At 38.0% G+C, this 8,056-nt stretch overlaps 1 long non-coding RNA gene across 1 annotated transcript; it reads left to right on the top strand.

The window, feature by feature from the left end:
- The first annotated feature begins 1,750 nt into the window (after positions 1–1,750).
- Positions 1,751–5,642, top strand: LOC112765418 (uncharacterized). Its single transcript, XR_003183770.3, has 4 exons — positions 1,751–2,567; positions 2,639–2,755; positions 2,866–2,979; positions 5,505–5,642. It is a non-coding gene; the product is annotated as an uncharacterized lncRNA (long non-coding RNA).
- Positions 5,643–8,056: the final 2,414 nt, after the last annotated feature.

An 8,056-nucleotide genomic window follows, 5' to 3' on the forward strand; every position in this document is an offset into this window, starting at 1 on the left:
TTCTTTTCTAAACAGAGTTTAACTTCCTCTTTTGTACTTGCTATAAATGTTATACACGCTTGTTTGAATATGAAATTTTGAGAATTATGAACAAGCATTTGATTACTTCCGAGTTTTTATGAACTGCTTTTGGTTAAGTTGTGCATCTAATTATCTTTCTAAAATATTTGAGGAAATATTTTAGCTCTTAGCCAAAGTTGTGTGCATTTTGTTTTTGGAACTCTACATAATCTACTTCAACATGAAATTGTATTGAAGTAAAGCCACGTTTATGCTTTTGTTACTCTCTTGAAGGATGTTTGTTGTTTAACTTCTCTTTCAGACTGCGAAGTGATATTTTTACAAGTTTTCGATTCTTTTAAGAACAATGTATTCGAAAGTATTGTAATTATGCTCTTGAGTTCTGTGAGCTTGGCTTGGGTCTGAGATATTCTTTTCTGTAACCTCTTACTTCTTCGACTCATCTTGAAATTGTTTCAAACTAATGCGCCGATTCTCCTTCCTATTGATCCTATTGAATTTTCTTGATCCAAGGGTTATCTTGAAGTTGTCAATTGAATTGAGTCTAGCAAACTTCATTGCTTGAGTGTCCTTGTTTATTTGGAATTGGATACATTCTCTCAAATCTTTGAGTACTATCCTTGACATTTGACTCTCCTTTTTAAATCTTGTATCCTTCTGAGTAGACTCGAGAATTGTTTGATATCACGTGCGACTTGTAGACGTAGTAACGCGATACGTTAGTTCTTTAAAACGTGATGTGTATACGGAAGTTGAAGTGGTAGGTGTGCAACGTATGAGTTGTGGGCATTTTGTTCCTTGCGAACGGGTCTGTGGTTGTCAGGCTTGTGATCGAATTTGGGGTTTGTAAAGTGCTTGATGGAGTTGGAAAGTTGAAACTTTGAGGTTGATATGAGATTAGTGTGCGGAGGTTAAGCACGTCGTTCTAACTCCATCCTGTTTAATAGCCTTTGATGCTTTGCCCTTCTACCACATGATTGACCCATGTTATCTTTTGCATGGAGCCTACCTTGTAACGTTTGCTTTGCAATCACACTCCTACCTCTACATCCTTATGCTTATGACAATCAAAGTATTTGAAAATCGTATATATGATTATATTTTGAGATATTTTTTATTCTTCCTTAAATGTGTTCAAGGGTGAACTATTATGGAATATCTTTCATTTTGTATCAATTTTCGAGGGCGAAAATTTTTATAAGGTGGGTAGAATGTAAGACCTAGAATACTTGAAAAGTCTTATCATGATCAAGTCTCAAATCCTACAGTTATTTATAGCCTTAATTTCAGAGCTTATTTTATTAAAGATAATTGAGGCAAGTTTTGATTTATTGGATTTGAGATAAGTTATGATTATTATCCAATTTTATAATTATTGGATTATTTTCTATATTTAAAGTATAAGGTTGATAGTTATGAAATAATAAGGATTTTATATGATTTGGATTAGATAAGTAATATTTTAAATATTAATATTGTTATTTTGGAAAATAAAGAAATTAAGTATATTATTTCTAATTATTTGGTTGGGACATTTTATTGAAAATAATTTGTAAAAATGAGGAGTAAATAGTATTTTCTATATACAATTAGTGTTGGATTTAATTGGGGTTTCAATTACTATATTATCCCTGTTTTTAAGTGAAATTACTAAAATATCCCTAACCCTAATTTTACTCAAAAACCCTAACCCAGTTACCCGGTTCCCCTGAGCCCAGCAGTAGCAACACTTCCCCTTTCCCAAATCAAAGCGCAGCCACACCTCCACCCCTGCTTCATCCCCTTCGGTGTAACGCACCCTCAGTCCCTATTTTAGCGCCGCAACCCTCCTTACAGCCGCCACCCTTTCTTCTTCCTTTTAGCAAACCTGCAACACGACAACTTCAGAGAAGAAACGGAAATCAAAAAGGGGGAAACTGAGCCAGAATGAGGGAAGGAGAGGAAAGAATGGCGTCGCCGGCGTGTCGGGCTTCACCACCGCCGTCGCATCGCTGTCGTCAGCCCTGCGAGTTGTCACCCGCACCGCTGCCGTCGAATCTCCGCAATGCTGTCGCCACTGTTCGCGCAGAAGAGGGTTGAGGAAATAGCTGCCGTATGCGAGCTAGAGGAGCTCGTCCTCGCCGATCTGCTGCCGTTGGGATCACGTACAGGGAACACGCGAGATGGGTGGTGCGCCATTGGAGCCACATCGTCGTGTCCCTCACTGTCGCCGCCGCGATGGAGAGCGAGAGGCAGAGAGCTCGCGGTGGGGGAAGGGTCAAGCGCCGTCGTTCCGTGCGAAGCTATCCCCGCCGTTCCTGCCACCGTCAATGTCACCGAGGCTCCGACCGTTATCGTTGTTGAGGGAGCTCGCCGGAGTTGCTGGAGGCTGCCACCGCTCTATCTGGTCCTGTGTTGAGTTGCGCCGGTAAGCCTCTGCCGCCAGAAAACGTCCCTGCTGTTGCGTTGCCGGAGTTCTGACAGCCGGAAAACCTCGCTGCCGCTGTGGTTGTAGTCCACTGTATGGCCGCCGGAGAAAACCGCCTTGGCCGCTGAAACCACCGCCGGTAAGGGTCCTTGCAGTCGGTTCTCATTCTTTCTGTTCCTAGGTTTTTATGGTTATGACGTTGTCGTGCAGTCGCGGTTGTCATGGTCGGAATTCGTCTCCACTGCTGCTTGAGGTGGCTGCCGGGCTACCGCTGAACCGGTTTGAAGACCGCCATTGTTCCGGTTCAGCCGTTCCTCCTTCGATTCGGTAAGCGTTTCGATTTGAAAGCTTTTTCGTTATTATTCTGTTATCTCACGCTGAGGTTTGTGGCGTTAATTGCTATAAGATTGAGTTCGGTTGTTGTATGTTGCGATTAGAGTTGTTGAGACTGTTGCGAAAGTGGCTTGGAGCTGAGGTTTTGGTTGCCATCAGTTCGGTTTGAGGCGGAAAGGACTCCATGAGGCGTTTGGGTTATGGAGTTGTGTTTTGAGGTAGGGGCGCTTTCCAAAAACTATATTTTGTATATTTGAATTATTACATATGGATACTGATGTGAGATATGGTGTATTTAGTGATTGTATCTACCTTATGTATTATTTGATTGACTCGAATGATTATGGATGTTTGTTTGGCTGAATTATTGTGCGGCTTTGTGAAATGTAATGTTTTGGAGTTGATATTTTAAAGGCTTGAAATATGAGTTTAATCCGTTGAGGATTGGTTTGAATCGTGTCAATTATTCTGATGATGTGAAAGATAGAATACTTTTGAAATTCAGCCTGGGGTGCTTTAATTGATTTGGTTTTGATAAATGACTTATTGCTGAACTGATTCTTTAAAGCTTTGGAAATGAGTTAATTCGGTTGATATTGGTGTGATTTTGAAACGGTTTCTTTGAGATGTGCCAATGAGGCGACTGTTGGATTTAGTTTGATTTTGAATTGATTTTGGATTTTGGGCTGTTGGAAAAGGATTGTGGAATGGTTTTTGTTGGGACCCGAACCGGGTGGCAAAGTCCAAGTTTTAGGGGAGATGCTGCCGGAATTTCTATAAAATCTGAGTCTTTATTGAAAGGTTGTTTGGAAAAATGATGAGTTAAAGACTTCTACTATTTTATTTGAATTATCAAGAAAAGGATGATTCATGCTTTTGAAATGAATTATTAAAGAGGAAATTGTGATTTAGTCTTGCTTCTTAAGAAAGACATTGTATCTCTTTCAGAAAAAAAAGTTATTTAGATGAAACTTATGTTTTAAAGCTGTTTTAAATGTGACAAGGGCAATGCCTTTGAATTTGACTTGAGGGTTTCAATTAGAGGAGTTTCAATGACGTTGAAAGAACTTGAATGTCTATTGACAAGTTTCATTTTGAAATGTTTTGGAGAAAGGCTTTAAGTACTCTTGAACTCTGAATTCTTGCAAGACTAAAACAATTTTGAATAGTTGAAACATTCTAGAATTTATTATGGGGGTTGAAGTTGGTTTTCCTAAGTAAAGGAAACGGCTTGAAAGAAGTAAATGATTACGTGACTCGGTTTGGCTTAGATCTTATTTTATTACTCAAATCGGAAAGCCAAGGTTTTAATGATTTTAAATGAATTTGGTAAAATGAGTTATGTTATTCTCCCCTAAAGACTTGGGACTCTGCCGAGAAACTTTTGTTATAAAATCCCATTGTTGGATGGGTGATTTTGAATATCTCAAAGAGGCTTTTAACTTGCCATGATTATGGAAGTTTTGGAAAGAGGATGCCGAGAGTGGCATTGTTTTTAAAAGGGGAATTTACCTTGAGTAAAAGTGGCTTATGAGCCGAAATGATTTGAGAAATGAGATCTTTAAAGCAAAGGCTTAAGAGAGTTGAAACTTGATTTCGAAGTGAAATGAATTGAGAAAATGATTTATGGCTTAAATGTCGGTTTCATGAATTTGATGATTTCGAATGTGGAAGTGCTGTTTTGTTGTGAGCCGGAATGGCTGTGTATGATTATACATATTGATTGGTTCTGGATTGAATCGTGAGCCGGAATGGCCTTGAATGATATGAATATTGGCTGGTTCTGGATTGAACCGTGAGCCGAATGGCTGAGATAGATGTTGATCCATGATTGAGAATGAAAGCATTTATGCTGAGATATTGATAAGTTGTGATGTTGCACTTCCACTATTGGAGATGAGGGTTTCCCTGGGTAGTAGCAATGGCTAGCCACCATGTGCTCCAGGTTGAGACTCGAAGCTCTGTTAACCCAATGTCGTAAGTGTGGCCGGGCACTGTGAAAGGCCCGGATGAGCTCGCCCCCATAAATATTCACCAGTGATGGTGATGGATAAATATTCACCAGTGAGGGTGATGGATATGGATCATGATTATGATCAAGTTTATGATGAGTATAACTCGAGTTGGGGATGCACGACAGAGGGACAGTGCAATGGTTAGCTACCAGGACTTGTCGGGTTGGCTCTATAACCGACAGATGATATCATCAGCCACTAGGGACAGGCATGCATCATATGCATTTGTGTGACATTGGTTGGGTGTGCATATTATACTTGGTTTGCCTATGTGATTAATTGCTAACTGTTATACTTGTAATAACTGTTTGTTTGTGCTTGAACTTCCTAACTGTGTTTGCATCTGGGACTCTGTTGGATTGTGGTGATTGGTTGTTGGTTGGATTGTTTGGGCCTAGGGCCGTGGTTGGAAAGAGATGAACTGATGGTTGATTTCGGTTTTATGTTTCTGGTTTGGAATAAAATTATGAAAGGCTATTTTGGTTCTGCATAGATAAACCGTTTTGAAAGGCTTTTGAGTTTTTGAGAATTGAACGGTTCTTCTTTCTGAAAAGATTTCCGACTTTACTTTCATTGTAAATCGTTGTTTTTGAAAAGAGGCATAAGACGGTTATGAATCACTGGTGCGATTATCTTCATGTATCCTATTACAGTAATTCCCAAAAACCCTCTACTGAGAACCCTTTCGAGGATGATGTTCTCACCCCCCTACATTTTTCCCCTTTCAGGATATGGGCGCAGAAGTTACGAAGAGCTTATTTAATTGTTGTTGTGATGCTCTGTATTGTTTTAGTTATGGTTTATTGTACCCTCGCCTTTATCTTGATATATTCTGTAAGAGGGATAGGAATTGTATTGGATTATGCTTGTAATAATATTTATATATATGTATGTATATATATATATATATATATATGTACTCTTTATGAGTTTCTGTAAGTTGTATGGTATGTATGGATGTACGTTGTATGGTAAAAGTATTTTTGGGAGCGGTATTGCGGTTTAAAGTTTCAAACAGGCTCATATTTTAGTATTAAATAGTATAAGTGTCATCGTAATATCTGAGCTATCAGAGTTGCGCAGCCGGAAGTGTTGCCTTTGGTAGTCAGGGTATTACAGTTGATCACCAGATCCCATAATCTGTAACCAAAGTCTTCATGACAATAACCCATGAAGATACACTGCTTTGACTTTCCATCAAGTTTGGACCTTTCATATCTTAGAATGTGAACAAAAGTCCTACAGCCGAACACTCGCAAGTGACTATAAGAGACATCTTTTCCTCTTCAAACTTTCTCTGAAACATCACCATTTAGTGAAACTAGAGAAAATTTGATCAGATCTACTACAGTCCTCATCCCTTCACCCCAAAAAGATTTAGACAACTTTTCATAAAAGAGCATACATCTGACTCTATCATTGATAGTGTGATTCATTCTTTCTGCAACTCTATTATGTTGAGGAGTCTTAGGAACTGTCTTCCCAAGCTTAATTTCATGTCCTTTGACATACTCTTCAAATGGACTTCTGTGTTCACTACCATTATCTGTTCAAACATATTTCAATTTTTTTCTATTTCTCTTTCAATACTTGCATGAAAGTGTTTGAAGATACCGAACACTTGGCCTTTAGATTTCAAAATAGAAGTTCACATTTTTTGAGAACAATAATCAATAAAAATACAAAGTATGATGCACTGTCTAGTGTCTTAACATCCATAGTGCAAACATCAATGTGAACTAAATCTAGAACATGTGATTTTCTATAAGGTCCAGAACTATGAAATGATACTCTAGCATGCTTTCCAACAAAACAATGAGTACAAGTATTTAAAGTTGTATATTTCGGAAAGTGAGTGCTTCTTGGCTAAGACACTTAGTCTTTTTTCGCTCAAGTGACTAAGACTCATATGCTACAAATCAGAAGTCAGCTACATTTACCTCTTTTTTGCACAAATTTTCTTGCACACTATTGTCTTCTTTAACAACAATGAAAGTACCTTTGATAATCTTACATTTTTCACTACCAAAAGAAGCGCAATATCCCTCTTGATCCAATGCTTTCACTGAAATCAGATTGAACCACATATCTGACACATGCCTAACATTCTTCAACTGCAACTTGCATCCCATGTTGGTTTCAAGCCACATATCACCCATACCAATGATATCACATACTCCTTCATCTTTCAATTTGATCTTAACAAAATTTTCAACAGTATAAAAAGTGAAAAAATTACACCTCGAAGTGACATAACATAAGGCACCAGAGTCCATAATTCAAGTGGAATCATCACAGACAAGATTAACATAATTTCCATCATATGTGATAAGAACATCTTTATAAACAATAGTAACAGTTTCTTTATCACTATTTTTACTTTTGTCTTCGTTTCATCCCTTTTATTGTTCTCTTTTCAAGAACCTACAATACCTATTAATATGCCCTGGCTTTTCACAGTGGTGACAAATGAACTCCTTTTTTAGCTTGTACTTTCCTCTTGACTTGCTTCGACTCTCTAACCTATCAGAACTGAGGTTTTCTACTTTGACTTCTCTCCTGTAACTCTGAAACAAGTACTTCTAACTGGGAGGAGGCATTAATCAAACCTCGCTCTCTTCTTCTGCCTTCTTCATTCAACATGCTCTCTTTAACCATTGCTAACGTCAACTTTCCTTTTGGAGTTGAATTAATCAGTGTTACAATCAGAACTTTTCAACTATCAGGTAAAGAACTCAACAACAACAAGGCTTGCAATTCATCATTTAAAGTGATTTCATTATTTGTCAGTTAGTTTATCGTCTCCTGAAAAATACTTAAGTACTCCGGCATTGATTTACCTTTAATATACCTCATATTAACAAGCTTCCTAATAAAGAATGTTTTGTTTTGCACATTCTTTCTCTCGTATAACTCTTTCAATTTTTTCTCATCTTCTTGGAATTCGTTTCGGTGTCAACATATGGATACACGTTAAAATCGAGCCATTGCCTAATCAAAGCAACTGTCTTCCGATTCAACTTCTTCCATTCAGCATCAGATTTAGTACCTTTGGATTTATCCCCCTCCACAGGATCATACAAGTCCTTTCTATACGACATATCTTCTATAAGGGTCTTCTAAATCGAGTAATTTTTGGAATTCAATTTGACCATATTTGCCTCATGAGTATTTTCCTTCATTTAATTAGTGCAAAAATAAACAACCAAAGCTCTGAATACTATTTTGTTGAAAAAATTGAGGTTCAACAAGAACCTGCCTAACAGAAGAAGCACCAAAA

This window comes from Arachis hypogaea, chromosome 17 (genome assembly GCF_003086295.3).
Source record: "Arachis hypogaea cultivar Tifrunner chromosome 17, arahy.Tifrunner.gnm2.J5K5, whole genome shotgun sequence".
NCBI lineage: Eukaryota > Viridiplantae > Streptophyta > Magnoliopsida > Fabales > Fabaceae > Arachis > Arachis hypogaea.